The sequence below is a fragment of the Sus scrofa genome, chromosome 5 (assembly GCF_000003025.6).
Source record: "Sus scrofa isolate TJ Tabasco breed Duroc chromosome 5, Sscrofa11.1, whole genome shotgun sequence".
Classification (NCBI taxonomy): Eukaryota; Metazoa; Chordata; class Mammalia; order Artiodactyla; family Suidae; genus Sus; species Sus scrofa.
This window is the reverse complement of record NC_010447.5, coordinates 88,357,207-88,381,623: the sequence shown is the minus strand read 5'-3', so window position 1 is coordinate 88,381,623 and position 24,417 is coordinate 88,357,207. Positions and strand designations below refer to the sequence as shown.

General features: G+C 46.7%; 1 long non-coding RNA gene across 1 annotated transcript in view; it reads right to left on the bottom strand.

The window, feature by feature from the left end:
* Nucleotides 1-23,693, bottom strand: part of LOC110260794 — a 29,331-nt gene extending 5,638 nt beyond the window's left edge. The window contains exons 1-2 of the long non-coding RNA XR_002344253.1: nucleotides 23,557-23,693; nucleotides 22,367-22,481 (exon numbers count right to left, since the gene is read on the bottom strand). This is a non-coding gene — a long non-coding RNA (uncharacterized LOC110260794). The remainder of the gene's footprint in view (nucleotides 1-22,366; nucleotides 22,482-23,556) is intronic.

Genomic DNA, 24,417 nt, shown 5'->3' with positions numbered 1-24,417 from the left:
ATATGCTGTACTTGTGGCCCTAAAAAGCAAATAAATAAATACATAAATAAAAAATAAAAATTGTGCATCTTACAACATGTGTGTGCACACAGGTATTTTGGGAGACAAAGAAAGATGTAATTGGGAGGAAAAAAAAACTCATGTAAGTGGTTTGGAGCAGTTTTGATATTTAGTATTTTCAGTATATATTTAGTATTTAATCATTTCTAAGATTAAGGAAAATTACTATAATGCTTTTAAAAATACTTGGGGATTTTAATAGAATTTTAAAAATTATAAACCGTGTGAAATTATTTCTGTTTTAGACTCTGGTGAGCTGGCAGTGCATTCTCCAACGTGAACATGAATTACCTAATTGCTCTTTCTGCTTGCTCCGCTTGCAAAGGGCCATACGAGCTCAGGGCTGCTGCCTCAGCAGAGCACATGTGATGAAGTCACGCGGCCAGCGGGCATCGTTCTAAGATCTTCAATTCCCTCGCGTGCTCACTCATCCTTCATGACTGCCTTCCAACTTCTCTTCTGAGTTTATCACTGATTTCTCATTTCCAGCATGAAAAGCTCGAACTAGACTGATTTCTAAGCCCCCTTTCTGCTTTAACATTCAGTTTTCTACTAATTCCGGCTTGGCTTTTAAAATACAGGAATCAGCCGGCAAACATTTAATGAGCATAGCGTAACAAGGGAGTCAGCTTTTTCTGAGCATTCACTGCGTACAAGGCACTACAGTAATTGCTTTCCACACACTGTTTCATTTCATCCCCAAGGTAGCTCTGCGAGGCAGATGTGATTATGACCATTTTACAGATGCAGATGCTTCAAATAGATAAATGTGAGGCAGGGTCTTTTTTTCTCTGTTACAGATTTATGGACATAAAATTCACATCCCATTAGACTTTACCTTTTAAAGTGCAAAATTCAGGGAGTTCCCACTGTGGCTCAGCAGTGACAAATTGGACTAGTATCCATGAGGACACGGGTTCAATCCCTGGCCCCGCTCAGTGGGTTAAGGATCCAGAGTTGCCGGAGCTGTGGTGTAGGTTACAGACACAGCTCGGATCCCACATTGCTGTGGCTGTGGTGTAGGCCGGCAGCCAAAGCTCAGATTCAACCCTTAGCCTGGGAACCTCCATATGCCACGGGTTTGGCCCTAAAAAGCAAAATAAATTAATTAATTAATTAAAGGGTAAAGTTCAACAGTTTTTAGTGTATTCAGTGTTACGCAACTAGCACCATAATCAATGTTAGATCTTTCCCACCGCCACACCCTCTGGCAGTCATTTCCAATTGCCTGCTCTCCCAGCCCCTGGCAAACACTAGTCTACGCTGTATCTCTATGGGTTGCCTATTAAGGATGTTTCCTATAAGTGGAAACGTATGATACAGTTGCCTGTCGGTATCCACAGGGTTTGGTTCCAGGAGCTCCTACCAATGCCAAGACCCAAGGGTGCTCACTGCCTGTATAGAAAACACTGGAATACAGTGAATACAGTCGGCCCTCCATAGACTCGATTTAGGGACCATGAGTTCAACCAATCGTGACTAAGGAGAGGCCGCTGAGGGTGGTCCTTCCAGGCAGGGTCTTGACCCCAAGCCTTGACGGCAGCATTCTGTACCACACTGCCTCCGAGCCGGGGTTTTGAAGGACACAGATAAAGTAGGATGCTAATCCCTACTCCAGTTTGAGTGAGAACACCTTCAAAACAATAGACGACAATCTATGGCAATAGAGGAGACGGAAGTGTGACAAGACCGAGAGACCCCCCTTGCTTCTCGCTTCTCCTCCTCTTCCCGGCCTGCCAGTGGATGGTTAGAAGCGGCTCAGAGGCATTTGGGTTCTGAGCAGCTGCCCACCCCCGCTCACTCTCACACACTCTGCAGCTCGCTCAGCAACCGTAAAAACAGAGTCAAAAGAAAGAGCAGGGGACTTTCCCGGCCCTCTTTGGCCAAAGTCTGGGGCAGACTGCGGTCTTGTTTCTGCACCCAGTCTCGAGCTGGCAACGCGTTCCTCAAACATTCCAAGCCACCCCTGCAGGGCTCCATCCCTGTACCCTGGCTGCACGTTTCCGTTTCTCCTTGACCCGACTGCTGTAAATCTTCTCACCACAAAGGGCAGGCACCTTGCCCTGGGATGCGAAAGGACACAGGACTTGGTGGCGACGGCAGAGGCGACTGTGCTGGGTATTCCCTCTGCCCCACAGCATCCTCTGCCCTCCTCTACCTGCTCTGGGCCCCTGAGGGTTGGTCTCTTGGGCTGCATCACCGGGGCTCCTATACCCTCAGGGGAGACCCAGGTGGCAGCTGGCACAAGGTAGGATGCAGGCCGGGGTCTGTAATCTCTGGTCTCTCTCTCTCTCTTTGGGTCTAGGGCTGGTAGCAGCTGCTTTCCGTGGCAGCTTCTGGAAATCTCGCCATCCCTTTACAGGCGCCTTAATCTTTCCCAGACATTCGAAAATCATCTCTCTGTTAATTTCTTTTCAGTTAAATTCTCTTTCTGCTAGGATAGCTAGCCGCCTTCAAAGCAGCGACTGACAGCTAGGGCAGCCTTCAGAGATTCATGCCAAAAGGGAACAGGCAGAGCTTGCTCTCTATCTACTCCAACAACCACTTTGCTTCTGCCTTAATAAAGGAACACTTCATTTGGAGCTGGGCACGTGGCTACCTTTAGTGAAGATCTATTTTCCAGCCGCCTGAGCAATTAGCCCTCTGACTTCGTTCTGCCAGGCAAGACATAAGCAGAAGTAAAATGCAGCAGCTTCTGGGAAACGTTGAACGATAGCTAGACCGTGTCATTTGGCCTTTTCTTCCACGCTCCTTCCTCTGCTCTAACACCTGGAACATGACTGTGATGGTCGGAGTCCAGCAGCCGTCTTAGACCATGAGGATAAAGGCTGTATCTTAGTGATGGTGGGATGGGGAGACTGTGTCCCTCCATACCAGCCTGGACTGCCTATTTCTTTCTTTTATTTTTTATTTAATTAATTAATTCACTTTTGGTCTTTTTAGGGCTACACCTGCAGCATACAGAGGTTCCCAAGCTAGGGGTCGAATTTGAGCTGTAGCTGCCGGCCTACAGCACAGCCACAGCAATGCCAGATCCTTGACCCACTGAGAGAGGTCAGGGATTGAGCCCATGTCCTCATGGATACTAGTCAGGTTCGTTACCACTGAGCCACAACAAGAACTCCCTTTTTACTTTTTTTTTTTCTTTTTACAGCTGCACCCGTAGCTTATGGAAGTTCCCGGGCTAGGGGTTGAATCAGAGCTATAGCTGGGACCTACGCCACAGCCACAGCAACGCCAGATCCGAGCTGCATCTGTAACCTATGCCACAGCTGGATTCTTAACCCACCGAGCAGGGCCAGGGGTCAAATCTGCATCCTCACAGAGATTACATCAGGTCCTTAGTCCACTAAGCCATAGTGGGAACTCCCTGGACTACTTACTTTTTTTTTATGTTTTTATTTTATTTTATTTTTTTGGGCCACACCAGGGGCATATGGAAGTTCCCAGGCCATGGGTTGAATTGGAGCTACAGCAGCTGGCCTACGCCACAGCCACTGCAATGCGGGATCGGACCACATCAGCAACTTCCACCACAGCTCAGGGCAACACTGGATCCCCAACCCACTGAGTGAGGCCTGGGATCGAACCTGCATCCTCATGGACACTAGTCAGATTCACTTCCACTGTGCCACCCAGGAGCTCCCTGGACTGCCTACTTCTGATCCTCTTTACAACCAATGTTTGCTTATGCCACTATTATTTTTGGCTAGCCATAACATGTCGCTGAATTAATCCTAACCACAACTGGTGAGTGAGCTTGGAAAAGAACTGTGGTCATTTCTAGCCGAAAGAACCCCAGACCTGAGGGCAGAAGACGTTGGTTCAACTTGCACTCCTCTACCAAGAGCTCTAGAACCTTCAGAAAATCAGCTGCTCTTTCTGAGACTCAATTCCTTCTGTTGAAAAAAACAGTGTCCATTTCACCTAATCATTGAGAAGAAACATGAAATGACTTTTGTTTCAATGTCTACCCCACAGCAAGCGCATGATTTTGAAAGTATGGCTCTAGAGTTACACCAGGAGTTGAAAGTCTACCTCCGCCACTCATTAGCTGTGTGCCTTAGGGAAAGTTGTTTGACTCTCTGGGCCTCGGTTCTCTCCTCTTTAAAAGCACCTGATAGGAGTTCTCATCATGGCACAATGGAAATGAATCCGACTAGGAATTATGAGGTTGTGGGTTCGATCCCTAGCCTTGCTCAGTGGATTAAGGATCTGGAGTTGCCATGAGCTGTGGTGTAGCTCACAGACGTGGCTCAGATCTGGCGTTGCTGTGGCTGTGGTGTAGGATGGCAGCTGTAGCTCTGATTAGACCCCTAGCCTGGGAACCTCCATATGCTATGGGTGCGGCCCTAAAAAGCAGAAAAAAAAAAAAAAAAGCACATGATAATAATACATGCTTCATAAGACTTTGAAGATACAATTAGAGAATTCATGTAATTCTCGTATTATATTACCTAGCACCCAGTAAGCATTCATTAGATGAATAACTATGGTTATTATTACTTTCTACTAATTATTCTCTAATCATTTTCGTATAGTCTTGTGATGATTGTTTACCTTTAGGTCTTAGATAGCATATTCCTCGGACACTGGCCTGCTTGTACACCATACCAGCCATCATACTTCCTAACCCTATGCCAAATGCAGGAGGACTTGATTAAACAGCTAACGAGTCATCTTGCATGAGTCAGCCGAAGAGGTCCAGTTCTGAAGGGGAATTGAGAGTCCTAGTCTTAGACACAGCTGGATTTACCAAAGAGGGATGCGATAGGGTGGGGCTGGGAAAGGGCTGGAGATTTCAGAATTCGTAGAGCATTCTATCAATCAGGGTTCTTTGTGGCAGACAACAGAATCCACTCAGGCTGCTTAAGCAGAAATAAGCACATGCAAGAAACTAAAGAGCTCGCAGAAGCTGTGGGGAAGATCAGAGAGCCAAGCTGCACTATTTAATGCAGGCCCGAGAAGAAGGAAGAGCTTCTACCAAGCTTAGCAAAAAATCTGCCCCTCCTCTCCCTCTCCCTCTCCCTCTCCCTCTCCCTCTCCCTCTCCCTCTCCCTCTCCCTCTCCCTCTCCCTCTCCCTCTCCCTCTCCCTCTCCCCTCTCCCTCTCCCTCTCCCTCTCCCTCTCCCTCTCCCTCTCCCTCCCTCTCCCTCTCCCTCTCCCTCTCCCTCTCCCTCTCCCTCCCTCTCCCTCTCCCTCTCCCTCTCCCTCTCCCTCTCCCTCTCCCTCTCCCTCTCCCTCTCCCTCTCCCTCTCCCTCTCCCTCTCCCTCTCCCTCTCCCTCTCCCTCTCCCTCTCCCTCTCCCTCTCCCTCTCCCTCTCCCTCTCCCTCTCCCTCTCCCTCTCCCTCTCCCTCTCCCTCTCCCTCTCCCTCTCCCTCTCCCTCTCTCTCTCTCTCTCTCTCTCTCTCTCTCGGCTCAGCCACCATCTGGCATCTCTGCCACGTAAGTTGCCAGACACTACCCCAAGTCTCCATCTATCTGCGAGGGAGTCTACGAATGTAGATTTCAGCTTTCTGGACAGAAAGGGATGGGAACAGGTGCTTAGTGAGCCCATTGTTAGTATCTGCCACATGAATTTTAGGGCTTTGTGTCTGCCTGTGGCTTTATCAGTATGACCCGTCAGAAAGACCATGAGCTATAGAGAAAAGATCCTGGACCATGACACCGGAAAAATGTGGTTTCTTTCTTCTCCTTGGAGAGACCAAACGCACTCCTATCTTAAGGCTCCTGTGTACATTCACCTTTTCCCTGGAACTCTCTGGCCTTCTGTCTTCTCAGGCGTCAGCCTTACTTGTCTTCAAGTTCCAGTATGAACGAAACGTCCTCGGCTATGCCTTCCCCAGCTACCGCATCTACACGGGCCTGTTGCACCCGGCCTCCCTGCGTATCTTTCTTTTAAATTCTTTTTAGCATTTCTCTGCTATTTTGTTCATTTGCTGTTGTTGTTTGTTTATGGTGTTTACTCCTCTTACCTCAAAATAGAATGGCAATTCCATAAGAGCAGAGACCTAGTCCGTTTTGTTCACAGCTGTATCCCTGGAGTCCTGAAGAGTGGCTGATACATGATAATAACAGCATGATTATTAGCATATACTTATGCTAATGATATATACATTAGTGTGTGTGTGTATCTATACATATACACACAGCCTGGCTTTAACGCCTGAGCTCTTAACTGCTACAGCAGGTAAATACAGGAGGTGCTTAACAAATAATTCACGGCTAAATAAGTGACTGGACATCTTTCAGTCATCTCATTAAGCCTCTCTGCTGTGTTAACACTGCTGAGTATCTCTTTCTCTGACTCCTTCGTGAGCCCCTCTTCCTCAGTCCCTTCTCCCACTCCCATCACCTGCTGGTATTTTACACGTTTCCATCCTGTGTCAACTGTCCTTTCCTTTCCCATGCTTCCCTTGGGTCATATTCAGCGTCATCATGGAATGACCGTATTTTATGCTGATGGGTCCCAGATCGACCGTAAAACTCTGGGGCTGATTCTCCCAGAGGGACAGAATCAAATGTTCTTGGCATCCTGGGCATCACGAGTTGAGCATCCCAAACTCAACAAACACCAAGCTAACTTAATTTGCTATACGTACAATCAGGCTAGCCCCAGCCATGCTGTGGAGACGGTGTGATTTCATCTCCCCCCACCCAAAACAAAATTTGCTCCTTCTCCCCTAACCCCCATCGCAGTCAATATCAGCATCCTTTAGGCAGTCGTCAGGGCCAACAACCTGGCGGTCACTTTAGAGTCTTCCTCCCTCTCCCCACAGCCCATCTATGACGACTCCTGCGGAATCTACCTCTTCAATTGTTCTCCAGTCCACTCCTCTCTAGTCCCACCCCCAGAAGGACTTCTGAATCTCGTTCCCAGAACACGTATTGCAATAGTGTCCTAACTACTCTACCCGCTCTGGTCTTGCCCCCGCAGGTCTGTTTCGCAATAGCACCAGGGTGATCTAATCGCGGTGGACCTGTGTTTGTTCTACTCTACTCGCGTCAGTGGCTCTGCCATGCATTGCCTTCAGGATAAAATTCCCACTTGTTAAAATCAACTTGGATCTGGCCCTCACCCACGTCCCAAATCTACATCCAGCCGCTCCCTACTCCCAACCGTCACCATGGCCTCTGCTTCAGAAACGGCCAGTTCACCGCATGTCCGCAGCAAAGCCCATGTACAGAGCCACGTTTGTCTCCTTGTGGAAGAGGGACCAGGGAAAGCCAGTCAATTCAAGAGAAGAGGAAATGTTATGAAAGCTTTTCAGTCCCCTAGGTTCTTCTTGCAGCCCAGCTGCGGTCCTGCCATTATGCTTCTCCAGACACTCCGAGAGCTTTATAATTCAGTCTCTTTATTCGTTTCTGCTGGCTCAAGTTGATGTCTGTTATTTGAAACCAAAAGAGTTCCAACAAATGCACTGATGAACTGAAAGAAAAGGCATCTATTTACATAAGACGATTTGCATGAGAGAAAGGAAAGAACCCCAAGACAGGAAGAGGAAGAGGACAGGGGAGAATGGCCTGGCCAGCTCCAGGGATCACTGTAGCAAGAGAAGCTGCAAAGGGCAACATGGGTGGACTAAGAGATGATCATACCACGCAGAGCAACTCTGAAAAAGAAAGACAAATACTCTATGATATCACTCATATGTGGAATCTGCAATACTACACAAGTGAACCTATCTACGAAACAGAAACAAACTCACATGGAGAATAGACTTGTTGTTGCCAAGGGCGAGGGAAGGATTAGGAGTTTGGGATTAGCAGATGCAAAGTGGTCTGCACAGGCTGGATAAACAACGAGGGACTACTGTATAGCACAGGGAATGGTATTTCATATTCTGTGATAAACCATACAGGAAAAGAATATGAAAAAGAATATGTATAAAACCGAATCACTTTGCTGCACAGTAGAAACTAACACAACATTGTAAATCAACTAGACTTCAATAATTTTTTTTAAAAAAGAGAAGATGCAAATAGACAGTGAAGCCTCTGTTTTACAAAGCCACCCTCCTGAAGAAGCACAGCTTTTTAAGCCCAAGTGACAAAATGACACAGGGCAGTACCTTTTCTGTGAGGGATGCAGCCCAGCTATGGCCCACTGAGGGCTCCAGGGAACATGGAACCGCTCTGGCATCTCCAGGCTGGCTCTCTGGCACTCACTGAAAGATGGCGTTCTTGGCACAGTTCTCAGTGTTATCACCATGGACCCCAGCAGCGCCGATGTGGACGTGTCCCCTCCCCAAATGGCTCAGTGGGCAACAGGAATTACTGCAGTGAGGTGGTCAGAGCACAGGAAGAAGATGTCAGGAATGGCCCTTGGTAACTGTAGTGAACAGACTGGTTTGCAACACCCCCTCTGGGGCATCCCCCAAATAACTGAATGAGACTTGAATGGGGCACTCAGGGCTCTGAAATGTGAAGATGTAAGATAGATTCAGCACAGTGTGAGTTATTTCCATCAATGGGCCCCCACTGCAACCCACAGGCCAGGGAAATCTGAGGACATTTAAATTCATGGCGTTAAATCTACCTTAAAAACTTTCTTTGTTATGGCCTGTGGCATATGGAAATCCCCAGGCTGGGGGTCATATTGGAGCTACAGCTGCACCACAACCACAGCAACACCAGATCCAAGCCACATCTGCGACCTACACCACAACTCATGGCAATGCCAGATCCTTAAGCTATGGAGTGAGTCCAGGGATCAAACCTACATCCTCATAGATACTAGTTGGGTATTTAACCTGAGCCACAACGGATACCCCCTTAAATTTTTAAGTGAATGAGTAAAATAACCTAGGAAAGCCAAGATGGAATAACCTGTGGGACTTCCCTTCAATCCCTTCTCTAGAACTCACAACATATTTATGAGATGTCATCCACTAAAAGAAACTGTTCATAATGTAGGCGTGCTGAGATTTTCCTATTCAGTCAGCAAAGCAGAAGGGGAAAGTCTGCCTTCTGGGGCTACAAGTCTCAATGTCCCCATTATCAAATTAGGGTCTCTGGGTAGTTAGCCACAGAGACCTTGCCCATTATTCTCTAGCTCATGGGGGAAAGAGGTAGCTAGAGATTTTTATAAGCTTGCTTGTAGTTGTGCATTTCTCATGGAGCCCTTGACCCAGTTGTGAAATGACATACTTTCCATAGTTTGCTTTGGATTAACCTGACTGAACAGAGAGCAAATCAATTCACCCATGGAAGGGATGTCAACCTAGCCTTAAAGAGAAACTTCCTCTCCAAAGAAACCTTGAACTACATTCAACTTGATACTTAACACATCTTTCATGATCTCCAAGTACTTTTCCACTCTTTTTTTTTTTTTTTTTTTTTTTTTTTGTCTTTTTAGCACTGCACCCACAGCATATGGAAGTTCCAGGCTAGGGGTTGAATCCAAGCTGTAGCGGCTGGCCTACACCTCAGCCACAGCAGTGCCAGATCCGAGCCTTGTCTGTGACCTACACCACAGCTCATGGCAACACCAGATCCTTAACCCACTGAGCAAGGCCAGGAATCAAACCCGTGTCCTCGTGGATACTAGTCAGGTTCAATACCGCTGAACCACGACAGGCGCTCCCTCTTTTCCATTCTTATAAGTGATGAGAGAGTGTTTCAAATGGAAGCTGATTAGTTACAAAAACCTTCATTTAAAACATCTTAAGTATGTTTACAGATATTTTTATGACACCCAGGAGACATGAAATGCAAGATCATTAGTTCACGGGAAGATGAAGATCTGGGGAATTAAAATGTTTCCCAAACATAATTTTTCAAGTAAACAAAATTCTATATGACAGGAATCGTTCAAAGCAATTAATAAAACCTTATGAGACAGATAACATCTTTCCCTATTTCCTATCATGGAACAGAAGCTTGGAGAGCTTAAGCAACTTGTCTAAGAACCCACAGCTAGGAAGCAGCAGGGTGCAGATTTAAGGCAACCTGACTAGAGAGGCCATGTGTGATCACAGGATAACCAGCTTCGCGGCTTCTCCTACCTCCTCTTTAGCTGGTATGTGTATCTTTGGGCTGTTTTGGGACCAACTTTGATCCCCCCCTGTATGTGATCTTATTTATTTATTTATTTATTTGGCTGCCCTGCAGCCTACAGAGTTCCCAGGCCAGGGATCAGATCCGGATCAGATCTGAGCTGTAGTTGCCACCGAAGCCACAGCAGTGGCAAGTGGCAAGGTGGGACCCTTAACCCACTGTGCTGGGCCAGGGATTCAACCTGTGACCCAGCACTCCCAAGACACCTCCAATCCCGTTGCATCACAGCAGGAACTCCCTATCTTTTTGGGGTTTTATGGACACTTGATTACATAGGCATGATGGATAGAATCACTGGCCATTGGCAAATGATTCACCCAGTGCCTCTCCCCTCCCCGGAGGTCGGGGGGTGGGATAGGACTGAAAGTTCTGACCCTTTAATTACGTGGTCCGTTCCCCTGGCAACCACCCTCCACGCATCCCGAGGTGCTTTCCAAGCGTCATTTCAGAAATATAAACTCATGGGTGATTAAAGGGTTTGTTAGGAATATTAAGACTCCTTCATGACACTTAGCTCCTAAGGAAGTCCAAAGGTTTTAGGAGCTTGGCGTCAGAAAGGGGAACAAAGACTAAGTATGTATTTCTTATAATAAACCCCATCATCACAGTGTTTATGTTTATGTCGTGGGGACATGAACTGGAAAACCCCTCAGACACCCCCACTGCGCCTCAGTGAGCTCTTTACAGTCAAGACTTGAATAACAACCACAGGCAATAATAGTGTGGCTACATCATGGAAAGCAGAAGTGGAACCATTTCCAGCATGGATTTCCTGGTATGTGCCAAGCAGTAGGCTAAGTGTTCTAAATGCACGACCTCATTTATCTTTATAACAACACAGGAACAAAATGAGGACAAAGACCATCCCAGAGTCAATCAGAACAATCAACACTTTTTTTTTTTTTTTTTTTTTTCCATTTCTTGGGCCACTCCCGTGGCATATGGGAGGTTCCCAGGCTAGGGGTTGAATTAGAGCTGTAGCCACCGGCCTATACCAGAGCCACAGCAAGGCGGGATCCAAGCCACGTCTGCAAATTACACCACAGCTCACAGCCACACCAGATCCTTAACCCACTGAGCGAGGCCAGGGATCGAACCCGCAACCTCATGGTTCCTAGCCAGATTCGTTAACCAGTGAGCCACGACGGGAACTCCAACAATCAACACTTTTAAAGAACAATGACGAAAAAGACATTAGATGACCCCAGCAGCCTAGAGGAGTGGGACTCAAAAGATGGGCCACAGGAAGAGCCTCAAAAAAAAAATGGATTTAAATTTTTCCTAATTTATATTTTAAATAGGTATCACATGCAAAATCCAAAAGGTACAGAGGTGGGGTTTTTGTTTCTTTGTTTACTTTATATCGTAAACATAGGATTATTGACTGGGACCATGAACTTTGTTTCATAAGAGTTTTGGAATGGACATTTGTCCTTTGCATCTGCCCTGCATCTTTCATGTGTAGCTCTTCCGTATGGTGAAGTCTGCTTTCCACAGAGAGAAACGAAGACAACATATATCCTAAAACCCTTTGCTGCTGGGATATAGCCATTTGACTATACCCAACAACCCCCAAACTTAAGCAAGACTTGGGGTACAGGCAAAAAGGTACCGAGGCAGTGGGGATCCTGGCAGACCGTCCAGGCTTTATAGATGCTGTGCATCCCCCACCAGCCAGAGGGGATTTCTGCCAGCACATCACTGTGGTGTTTGGACGTCAGTGATGCAGCTGGACAGTCTCCCTGGCTGCTTTGTTGCTGACTCTAGGATGTGCAGGCTTTGTTCACTAACCCTCCCAGAAATTCGAGTTCATACCATGCAATAAATTTCTACTGACACTAGCTGGGATGGATTGTTTCTCTGAAAGAGATCCCAAAGTGTTGGGAACTGGATTGATTAGGTGACCTGGTTAGTTAGATAAGAAGGCTGTAAGGATGAGATGCAGGGAAAAGACTGGCACCCAGTGGTAAGAGAGCCATGAAAACTATCGCGATACCAGTGAGGATGGCACTGTTTCTTCCTCAGTTGAGGCAGAGAGAACCGACAGATGATAACTCAGGAGGCCACAATTAGAGCTGCCCTCCCCCCCCAACGCGAACCTCCCCCCCGCCAGGCAGGATTTATAGAGCACAAGGACTCTGCCTCACACCTCCTGGGCTTCTCAGAGAAAGCAGAGATGTAAAAGGCGGTTAGAGAGAGGATTTGGAAAAGATAGTTGAGATCTTATGGATGAGGCTTTTGCTCAGCTTTCCCCTTTGGATGAGGGTGGAGGCCGTCAGGTGTTATCTCCCAACCTCGAGCCTAGCGAGAGAATTTCTGGGAGACCACTGGCTAAGTTTTGAAATGCAGCCTCTGCAGTTGGAAGACACAGAAGACTAGGGTCTGCCGAATGACCCAGAAAGTTCAATCAAGTCGTGGACCAAAGTCTAAGTACTCTAGCAAAATACAAAGGTTAAGAAGGGCTGGTTAGGAGTTCCCATCGTGGTGCAGTGGTTAATGAATCCGACTAGGAACCATGAGGTTGCGGGTTCGATCCCTGCCCTTGTTCAGTGGGTTGAGGATCTGGCATTGCCGTGAGCTGTGGTGTAGGTTGCAGACACAGCTCGGATCCTGCGTTGCTGTGGCTCTGGCGTAGGCTGGTGACTACAGCTCCGATTAGACCCCTAGCCTGGGAACCTCTCATATGCCACGGGAGCGGCCCAAGAAATGGCAAAAAGACCAAAAATAAAATAAGTAAAATAAAAAAAAAAAGAAGGGCTGGTTAACCCCTACAGTGTTAGTGGGAATGTCAATTCATGCAGCCACTAAGGAAAACAGCATGGCGGTCCCTCAAAAAACTAAAAATAGAGTTATCATATGATCCAGCAATACCACTCCTGGGCACATATCCAGACAAAACTGTAATTCGAAAAGATACATGCAGAGTTCTCTGGTGACCTTACAGTTAAGGATTTGGTGTTGTCACTGCTGTGGCTCCTTGTCACTGCTGTGGCAGGGGTTTGATCCCTGGCCTGGAAATTTTCCCATGCTGTGGCTGTGGCCAAAAAAAAGAGAGAGAGAGAGAGTGAGAAAAGATACATGCACCCCAATGTTCACAGAAACGCTATTTATATAGCCAAGATATGGAAGCAACCTAAATGTCCATCAACAGAGGAGTGGATGAAGATGTGGTACATATATACACTGGAATATTATTCAGCCATAAAGAAGAATGAAATAATGCCATATGCAGCAACATGGATGGCCCCAGAGGTTATCATACTAAGCAAAGTAAGCCAGAAAGAGAAAGACAGGTGCTCCTCCCATCAGGCACAAGGAGATTGGCATCATCTTGGGAACGCTGGGGCTCGGGTTCAATCCCCAGCCCAGTACACTGGGTTGGGGATCCAGCACTGCCGCTCAGATCTGATCCTTGGCCCAGGAGCTCCATGTGTCACAGGATGGCCAAAAAAAAAAAGAGAAAGAGAGACAAATATCATATGACTTTTATGTGGAATCTAAAATATATCACAAATGAATATATCTTTGAAACCGAAACAGACTCACAGACATAGAGAACAGACTTAACGTTGCCAAGGTGGAGGTGGACTGGTGGAAGGAAGAATTGGGAGTTTGGGATTAGCAGGTGCAAACTAGTATACATCGGATAGACAAACAAGAAGCACCTACTGTGTGGCACAGGGAACCATATTCAATATTCTCTGATAAACCATAATGGAAAAGAATATGAAAAAAGCATACATATGTAAAACTGAGTCACATTTCTATAGAATAGAAATTAACACACCTAGTAAATCAATTATGCCTCAGTGAAATTTTTAAAAATAAAACATAAAAGAAGGGCTGGTTAGGTGCTTTGGAGACAGAGAAACCAGGAGGGCTGCTGTATTGGAATCATCAGGAACACCCAGGTTTTGCTGGGGCAAGGGATGAGATTTCCCATGACTACATGCAGTTACACAAGAAAAGGCCTTGGCTCTTGACAATAAGTCTTTTTAGAAGGACCTTGATGGAAAAACCTGAGCATGCACTGCTAGCTACCCAGGGCTGAGGAAAGAATTGAAAGGAACCACCCAGAATAGAGAGACATCCACTGGCATTGAGGGAACTGCAGGAGAAGTCTGCAGGCAGCGTCCAATATTGCTATGCAAGTGCCCTGGCAAAAAGCATCAGCTCCAGCCATCCTGTGCCTGCGCTCCCCCCCCCCGGCCCCCTCCCCCCGTCCTGGGGTCACTAGCTTTAAGCATCTGCAAGGCCCAGAGAGCATGAAGCCACCAGGTCAAGTAAGAACTCCCCCACCTCTTGCCCTCTCCTCTCTACCCTACCTTCACCCTGAGAGAAAAAGAAAATGAGAGCAGGCAGGTGGAGGAAGGAATATAAAGGCTCTGGGGTGAGCAGGTGCATCTGACGGCACGATAACCTAAGAGAAGAGAATCACAGGCTTAGGGGTTGAAAGTCTCACGTCAGAGCATGGTCAGTCAATGAGACCACATGGCTTTCCTAAAATACTCTCTCTCTCATGCAGGCACAGCGCTAATGAAGTCGAAAAGTCAGAGGCAGATATGGAGCCTTGGAGATGAATTACATAACAGACTGAATTCACAGTCTTGCTAGGTCTTTGGGGGCATTTACTGGTAAAAAGTGGCTCTTCCCCTGAGTCCTGGAATGGACATATTTTGGAGGTGCCAGCTAACCCCAAGAATCTAGAGCCTCAGAACTCACAGAGCTTTCTGGGCCAACAAAAGCAGCCTCTCTTCCCATTCTGATGAGGCTAGCTTCACTGGCTGGTTGCACAGGGGGGGGCCTCATGGCCACCCCTACCTCTACCCACTGACTCCAGCCCCACAGCTAGAGTCTGACTCTAGCATACAGAGATATCAAAATCAGACCTGGGAAGAGAAGGCTGACCCATCCAAAGCATTGCGGGATTGTGGGTGTGGAACACAAGCTGCAACATATCAGCACAAACACACAACCTGAAGCTGCCATACAAAACTTGGAGCTCATGCTCATGACAGGCCTGCCTCATCTTCCAATAAGGAAGGAGTCTGCCCCAGGAAGCGCTCTTTCTCTCAATGAAGAGGTGGCTTACCCAAGCAGGCTCTTACCAGGAAAGAGGAGAGTTGCAGACCCCCAGCAAAGCCCCACCACCCTTTCCCTTACCCTCTGGCTATCAAAAGAAGCAGCCACTTTCCACTGGGGTCGATTCTCCCTGGTCATCAGGAAGTCATGCCACTGCACTAGCAGCATTTCTCGTCTCCATAAACTCTTCTCTTCACCTCGCCATGAATCTGGAAATGCTTTTTCCAACCTAAGCACAAGCCATGGAAGTGGAGAAGAATTCTGAGGGTGTTAGGAAGAGAGGGCCATGGTTTTAGATCAGATCAAGCTCATCTTACGGGCGCCCTCACCAAACATTCTGGATTCAGCGTGCTAGACTGAACAACTGGAAGAGGTGTCAACTTCTTGCCCCGTGGTCTGAAACTGAGTCTCCCCTCTGGCCTGAGCTCATGAAGTTCCTGTTCTCATCAAGTTCAGAGGCACACATTCCTTGATGGAAGGTACAGAAGGGAATCTGAAGACTTAAGGAGACAGGAATGTGAGAGTAGCTTGATAATACCTTTTATAACACCTGATCTACTCATTCAGCTTCAGAAAAAAACACACCAACAAGAGGAGTGTGGTTTCCTGAAAATCACTTGCCCTCTGAAGGTCAGGGGTAATAGCTGGAGATATTTCCATGGGAAAAGGCTTCCTGAAGGAATAAGGGCAGTTTTAGTCTTTATAGTGGGTCCTGATTCCTGAAATAAGCAGAAGGCTTAGGGGTTATTTGACTTTTAGGGATACCTGAGGGTGCCTAATTGTAGGGTCTTTGGGGCAAAAATACTTGGTTACCCAAGTGTTACTGAATTTGTGTAACAGCAGCAACAACAGCAACAAAAGCTAAGTCTGGGGAACAGGGGACTGACTTCTGACATGATGATGGAGAGACGGAGTCCTTTACCCAGTTCCCAGACATGAGTCACTTGTGAGACCCAAAGCCCCTCGGATAAAAGGGAGACCAGATTCTCTTGAGGATCAAGCCAGCAGTGGCACCAGAGTCTATCCTGATGTCTTTCTCTTTTCCTTTAATAAATGTACAGGAGTTCCCATCATGGCTCAATGGAAACAAATCTGACCAGCATCTAAGAGGACGCAGGTTCACTCCCTGGCCTTGCTCAGTGGGTTAAGGATCCAGCATTGCCATGAGCTGTGGTGTAGGTTGCAGACACAGTTCAGATCCAGAATTGCATTGCTGTGGCTGTGGTTTGGGCCAGCAGCTACAGCTCTGATTCGACCCTTAGTCTGGGAACCTCCATATGCTGTGGGTGTGGCCCTAAAAAAACTTAATTAATTAATGTATGAGGGCCACTTACCAGGGTAATTGGGCCCTGGGAAAAGGGCTTAGATGGGCCTTTCAGGATGGTTTTCATCATCTTCTAGCTGATGTGAATCCCTGAGGCTCCAAATGCCACCTGTTGTTCTCTGGTGGGTGGAAGGAAGTTTATGGAAAACAGGTGCTACGGGGCTCATTCACAGACAATGATAGGGGATCATTCACAGGGTTCTAGTGGAACCTTGATCCCTTTCATAGTTTTTTCCAGTTCTTGGGAGCTTAGTAGCCCAAGTACTAGCAGAATAGTCACTCTGAGTCCCTGACCAGTGACGTGAATCTTATTACGGTAGGAAGATTTAAGGGGAATTGTCCTTCATCTGAAATACTACACCCAAATATGCTTTGTACGTATTAATTCGTTTCATCTTCATGATAATCCCATGACATTGGAACTATTTTCTCCCATTTATGGATGAGGAAATTGAGGCACAGAGAGGTTAAGCAATTTACCCAAGTTGACACAGCTCCTTTTTTGGGTCATGGTGTGCAGCAGCTGGAGGTGGGATCTCAGTTCCGGGACTAGGGACTGAACACAGGCCACAGCAGTGAACGTGCCAAGTGGTCCAGTGGAATCACTAGACCATCAGGGAACTCTCTGACACAGCGCTTGAGAGTGGATTCAAACCCTGACAGACAGAGTCCATACACCAAGTCAAGAACTCTCGTCAGCTGAGATGCTTACCGCAGACCAAAGGGACAGGAAGTGGCTGCTGGAGGAAGGATGTTATACACAGCAGTGGTGCCTCTGTGACTGTGATGGAAGCAAGGATGCTCATGGCTAGGAGGATAGTGAAGTGGTTAAGTGCACAGAATTGGAAGTTAGACTACATGGGTTCAAATCCCAGTTTATTGCTGAAGATCGTAGGCAAGTTTTTACATTCTCTTTCACTCAATTTCCCCCATTTGCACAATGGTAGCTCTTGGGGTTATTATGAGATATAAGTATGTAAATATATTTTTGCCCGGAAGATGTTTGCTATGATTGTCTTCCTGGCTTTATCAAGTAAGTCTTTATGTAGTTAACTGATTCTCCATTTTGTTTCCTTTTGCTTTTCTCCTACAATTTTATAGACTGTACTCCGGCTGGTTAACCTTAAAACTTAGTCCAGAGATTACAGAGTAACAAAATGGGCTTGTTACTAAACTTGAGGAAGAACGACCATGACTCAGGAGTCCTGGACGTGGAGCCAGATTCAGCAACTACTAGGACTTCAGGTTTGTCCTGTGGGGAGAGGGTGAGCGTTTCCTCATTTCACAAGGAGTAGTGGCCTTCTGTCCGTCTGCGAGAAACTGTGTGACTTCAAGGTAGGTTTTCTATGGGGGCTTTGCTGAAAAAATTCACCAGAATGTTCAATAGTAGTCATCTATAATTATCCAGTTAGTTATATTGGTAATTGACCTGAATTCTGATGCTAGTATCAGAGTGCAGAGGCCACGTAATAATTATTTGCTTAATGTCATTCCGATGGGTTGTTTCCAACACCAAGCAATTCTAGACTGAGTGTCCTACAAATTCAACTCAATCCTGACACTAGCCACCTGCGGAGAGCGTCAGATCCCGCAGGTGAAGGGCTCCGTCCTGCATGACGGCCCCACTCCAGAGGCCACCCACGAGTCTAGGTCATCACCTCTGCCTCTGGCTGACCAGGTATCAGTCAAAAGTCCTCACTCCCCTCCTCAGGTTGATTAATCTGCCAGAGCAGCTCACACAACTCAGAGAAGTAACTGCTTATGGTTACTAGTTTATCATGAAGGGTATTATAGAGGATACAGATGAACAGCCAGGGGAAGAGTCGGAGCTCAAGAGCTTCTGTTCCAGTGGAACTGGGGTGCACCGCCTTCCTGGCATGGAAATGTATCCACCAACAGTCTATTTGTCTGTGTTGGCTGCCCCATGGCATATGGAGCTCCTGGACCAGGGATCAGATCCGAGCCACAGTTGCGACCTAAGCCACAGCTGCAGCAATGCAGGATCCTTAACCCACTGTGCCAGGCCAGGGCTCGAACCTGCATCTCAGAGGTCCCAAGATGCTGCCAATCCCATAGTGCCACAGCCGGAACTCCTCAACAGTTTTTATGAGGCGGAATTTTTATAACAGGAAGGCATGCCCCCACCTTCCCCTTCCAGAGTGAGTGGAACTGAAAGTTCCAACCTTCTATTCAAGTGGTTTTCCTGGCACCCAGCCCCATCCCGAGGCTCTCTAGGGGCCCTATCCTAAGTCACCTCATTAGTGAAAGTACAGGTGTGCTCGAAGGGGTTCCTTAAGAGTAGCAAAAACTCTCCTCTCATTCAAGAAACTCCCAGGGCTTTAGGAGCTCTGGGCTGAGAACCAGGGAGGAAGACCAAATAAATGTGCATTTCTTAACATAAACGACAGTATCACACACACGCACCCCACTGTTCACAGCAGCATCATTTACAATTGCCGGGTGATGGAAGCAACCTAAGTATCATCTGCAGATGAATAGATAAGGAAGATATGGGGCATATATATGTAATGAAATACCAGTCAGCCATGAAAAAGAGAAATTTTGCTATTTGCCACAACACCAATGGATTTGGAGGGTATTATGCTAAGTGAAGTAGGTCAGACAGAAAAAGACACATGCTGTATGATATCCCTTATATGTGGAATCTACAAATTAAAACAACTGACAGAACAAACTAGTAGTTATCAGTGGGGACAGGCAAAGGGAGAGACGCAAGAGAGGGGGAGAGGATTAAGCGTACAAACTATTATGTATAAAATAAATAAGCTACTGAGATATATTGTACTACACAGAGAATGTAGACAGTATTTATGTGTGTGTGTGTGTGTGTGTGTGTTTTGCTGTTTAGGGCCGCTCCTGCAGCATATGGAGGTTCCCAGGCTAGGGGTTGAATTGGAGCTATAGCTTCCGGTCTACACCACAGCCACAGCAATGCCAGATCCTTAACCCACTGAGTGAGGCCAGGGATCGAACCCGCAACCTCATGGTTCCTAGTCAGATTCGCTTCCGCTGCGCCATGACGGCAACTCCTCCTGTAGCCAGTATTTTATAATAAATATAAATAACGTATAGCTTTTAAACATTATGAATCAGGAGTTCCCGTCGTGGTGCAGCAGAAACGAATCCGACTAGGAACCATGAGGTTGAGGGTTCCATCCCTGGCCTCACTCAGTGGGTTAAGGATCTGGCGTTGCTGTGGCTGTGGTGTAGGCCAGCAGCTGTAGCTCTGATTGGACCCCTAGCCTGGGAACCTCCATATGCCTCAAGTGCGGCCCTAAAGAGCAAAAATAAATAAATAAATAAATAAAATTAAAATTAAAATTATGAATCCCTATGTTGTATACCTAGAACTGATATAATCTTGTACCTCAACTATATCTCAATTTTAAAAATCCCAGTATCACAGCCATCCATTTCATTAGATTGTAAGCTCCATGAAGTTCCATTTTCTCTCTTGGTCACCACAGTATCCCCAGAGCCAGTGTAGGGTTCTGCCCATGGGATCCGCTCAATAAATTCTGGAAAAAATGACCCACTGATTTTGACTGTGTAATTGTATTGCTAATCATCTATTGCTGGATAACAAATAGCTTCAAATTTAGACACTCAGGACAACACACACTTATCATCTTGTAGTTTCTGCGAATCAGGGGTCCAGGCAAGGCAGGGCTTTGCTGGGTGTCCGCTCCAGGGTCTCATCTGCAATCTGCAAGCACAGTCTTGGCCAGGGCTGCCATCTTAGCTCAAGGTTTGACTGGGGAAGGATCCACTTATCAGCTTACGTGACTGTTGGCAGAATTCAGCTCTTTGAGGGTTGTTGGACTGAGGCTCCCAGTTCCTTGCTGGCTGTCAATGGGAAGTTGCCCTCCGTTTCTGCCACGCAGGCCTCTCTAAAGGGAGGCTCAGAATGTTGCCACTTGCTTCATCCAAGTCAGCAGGGAAGAGGGTATGTTGGGATGATGGGCGTTAAAATCTTATGTAATCCACGGATGTACAAGTAATCCTAAAATCCCATTACCTGATGGTTAGAGGCAAATCACAGGACCTACCCACACTCAAGAGGAGATAATGACAAAAGAGCATGGGTACTTGGAGGCAAAGATCACTGGGGCCACCTTACAATCTGCCTGCCTCAATCATTCAAGTCAAACACCCTTATCAAATCAGCTAGGCTATAGCCATTCTTGAGAAAAAGCCCAGGACATTTAGTGTCTGTGAAACGCCAGAGGCTTCTCATTAGCTCAGCCTTCATCACCCAAGTCCCTGCAATCGGCTGCCAGGTTACATAGGAAAGCAAAGGTCATCTTAAGATAAAAATATTCGCTAATATCAAATTAGTGTCCACTCAAAAAACATTTCTCCTCTTGATACTGGTCTATGTCCTCTTACATCTCATTTTGCCAGAGTACCTCCTCTTAATTGGTTGGGTCTGCAAGGCAAATACAATCAAAGCAATTGCACAGGCACTTCAAAAGAAAATTATTTGAATAGCAGAGGCTTAGGAGAGGCCCTTGGGAAAACCGATGAAGCCCTCAAATAATTTTGTAAAAATGTTCTTATTTGGGTCATGTTGGGAAATTTGAGTATGAAATATTGTGTATCCTGCTGTCATACCATTTTGAGAGAAATATTAAGAAAAAATGTCAGCGGACTTCCTTTTTTTTTTTTAATTATAAGAAACCTGCCTTGATGCAAAATAATTAATAAACTTTACATAGAAGAGAAAATAACACAGTCCCATAATTTAATTTTAGTTATACTATTTACTTTGAATTTGGATCTCTGGTGGCCCGGGTTCAAATCCTAGCTATGTCAATTACTAGCTGTGTGAGAGGCAAGTTAATTTTTCTGGGCCTCAGATTACACATCTCAACCACGGAGATGCTAGTAAGAATAGTACCTAAAGCACCGGCTACTTCATTTGACCCTAACGACAACCCTGGGACGCCAGTGTTGAGGCAGGTGCCCTTGACAGGGTGAATGACTTGTGCTCAGGGTAAGATGCCCAGATGGCCCGTTTTTTTTCCCTCCACATAAACCACAGCAGCCAAGTAGTTAATGTCAGTGGTACCTGCGCGTTTAGGAAAATGTCTTCATCTAACTGGCTTTGGAAAAAGTCCATCTAACATGAACCCTCCTGAGACAAAGACCAGATGATACACTGCACCTCACAAGATATAACAGCATTGAAGTCACTTTCCGAAGATCTGTAGATAAAAAATGATAGATTCAAAGCCAGGTGTAACTAACTCCGAGGCCCATGTGGATGCTTTTTTCAGAACCTTCTCTTTGCACAGCTCCGTGGATTGGAGAATGAGCAGCAGTGGGGAGAGGTCCAGACTGGGAGAAATGCCCAGCCCTGGAAAAATAAGGCTCAGGTCCTTCGCCAAGCCCAGAAAATCAGCAGCCTTGCTTCCTTGACCCGTCTCCTTCCCTAGCTCCCTCCCCCCTTTCCCACAGCCCTTAACGTTTCTCCAGGCTGCTGCTTAGGAAGGTTTTTGAACAGGACCCTAGAGATCTTAGGGAAAGAGAAACAATCTAAATTAAAAACACAAATAAGCACTGAACCATCTTCCAGGTGTTCTGTTTGAACAGAGAGGAGAACCCAAAGCAAGGCCCTGGAGTGATGAGTTCATTTTCAAACCCCAGTGCCTACAGTATTCATTCCTAATAAACCACCGGAGTGAGACAGAATGTAGAGACGCTGCTGGACAGATCCATGACACAAACACAAGCAGCCGAGTCACATGCCTGCAGACACAGATCGAGGTGCAGACACAGCTTGAGGTGCCACTGGGGTTAGGAAGGCTCAACCATACCTTTAGAACGTGCGATTCCAAGCATGAAACCTGGCCTTCTCGCTTCCATCGAGTCTCGGCGTCTCTGCTTCTTCAGACGGGCGGTAGAGAATAATCAAACCCCTTCGAGGCCAAGCTGGGAACGGAAAAGCAAACGAAAAGCTGAGCTCCACGTGGTCTTGCCTTGGAAAGTAATCAGTGTGTGGGGAGGGAGGTGTAATTCCACAGACAGCGCTGGGTCCAATCGGAAGAAGGAAATGAATTCCTACACTGTGGAAATATTTTTATTCCTCTTTGACTGAAACTAAAAGGACTATAGCTCACAGGCTAAATAGCATTTATTTATTTATTTTCAGCCACCCAGCGGGCACATGGAATTCCCGGGCCAGGGATCAGTTCCAAGCTGCAGTAACGCCAGATCCCGAACCCATGGTGCCAGGCCGGGAATTGAACCCAAGTCCCAGTGCTCCCAAGACACCAACAAGCCTGTTGCACCACAGTGGGAGCTCCCTACATGGTATTTCATGGTGAGGCTTGAGGGGCAAACCTCCTGGACAAAAGGACGCAGAGAATTCCAAACCCTGAGGTTCTGTCACTTTTCTCAGTACAGTGATGAGAGGGGATTAGAGCACGCGGACGCCCCAGAAACCCCAGAAACACAAGGAACAATAAGCATCATCCAGGTGGCTCAAATATCTTAGGTTCAAAAATTCTTACTGCCAATAATCCTGATCACTTACAGTTTCAACAAGTAAGGGTAAAAAATTCTCCAATAGAGTTAAGGATGCGTCTTGCACATTTGCTTAAACTCTTGAACAGGAGCTCCCGTCATGGCTCAGTGGTTAACGAATCCGACTAGTATCCATGAGGACTCCGGTTCGATCCCTGGCCTTGCTCAGTGGGTTAAGGATCCAGCGTTGCCGTGAGCTGTGGTGTAGGTCGCAGAGGAGGCTGGGATCCCGAGTCGCTGTGGCTGTGGTGTAGGCCAGTGGCTACAGCTCCTGATTCAACCCTTAGCCTGGGAACCTCCATATGCTGAGGGTGCGGCCCTAAAAAGACGAAAAAGACAAAAAAACAAAACAAAATAAACTCTCAAAGAACATTTGACCTTGAGTCTATAAGGGCTACCAAGTTGGTAAAACATGTGTGATATATGTGTTAGATGATAAATGATACATATTAGAAAGTTAAAGGCAATCAGACGTTCTCACCGTCTCAGGTCACCTTCCCTAGAAGCAGAGTCTGAGATCGGGGTGGGGAGCACGACTGAGAGAAGGAGGCCACGCAGGGGAAAGGGATGGGGGGGGGGGCAGGAGGAGGAGCTAAGCAAAGGGAGGGTCTTAGCTGGTGGTGAATTTCAGGATGGTTCCACAGGAAGCACTGCAGGATAAACCCCATCGCAGAGGTGATCACACCTTGAGGCAAGGGGGCCGGCCTCTTGTATTCCGTGTCCATGGGTCATTGGCTGCTGGTTATGACAGGGGGTAAGGGTCATTTCCTGGGTGGAGTGGCTCCCTTTGGGCTGAGGGCACCTCTCTGGGGAAAGATGCAGCTGTGAATGCTGAGCAGCCAAAACCCACAGCACCTGGGGGATGGGTGCACGAGCCAGGAGAAGACGTGTGGCCAGTGAGCCAGCAGCACCCACTACACCTGCTTCGGCAGCAAAATAAACTCACCTGCCTATGATAATCAACCCCCTGTCTCGACCCTCCCTAGCCTTGTATTAATGCCTCTTACCACTCTCACGAGGGTATGATGTCTGGAGTGGGGGGGGTCAGTATTCACTTTCTCTATTTAAACCTGATTGAAATAAACACTTTGTCTGGTAGAGTCAAATCTCAATATAATGTAATGGGAATCTTCATTTTGCCACAGACAAAAGCAATTAAAGATGGATGAGAGTAAATAATAATTTAAAAAAATGAAACATTGGAAAACTGGAAGATCTCATTAAATATTTATCACCATTCGCAAAGGAGGATTTTTTTTTTTAAAGCCTAGATGTAAAGAGAAAAACATCATAAAGAAAAAGATCAGCAGGTTTTACTTCATAAAAGTATAAAACTTCCATC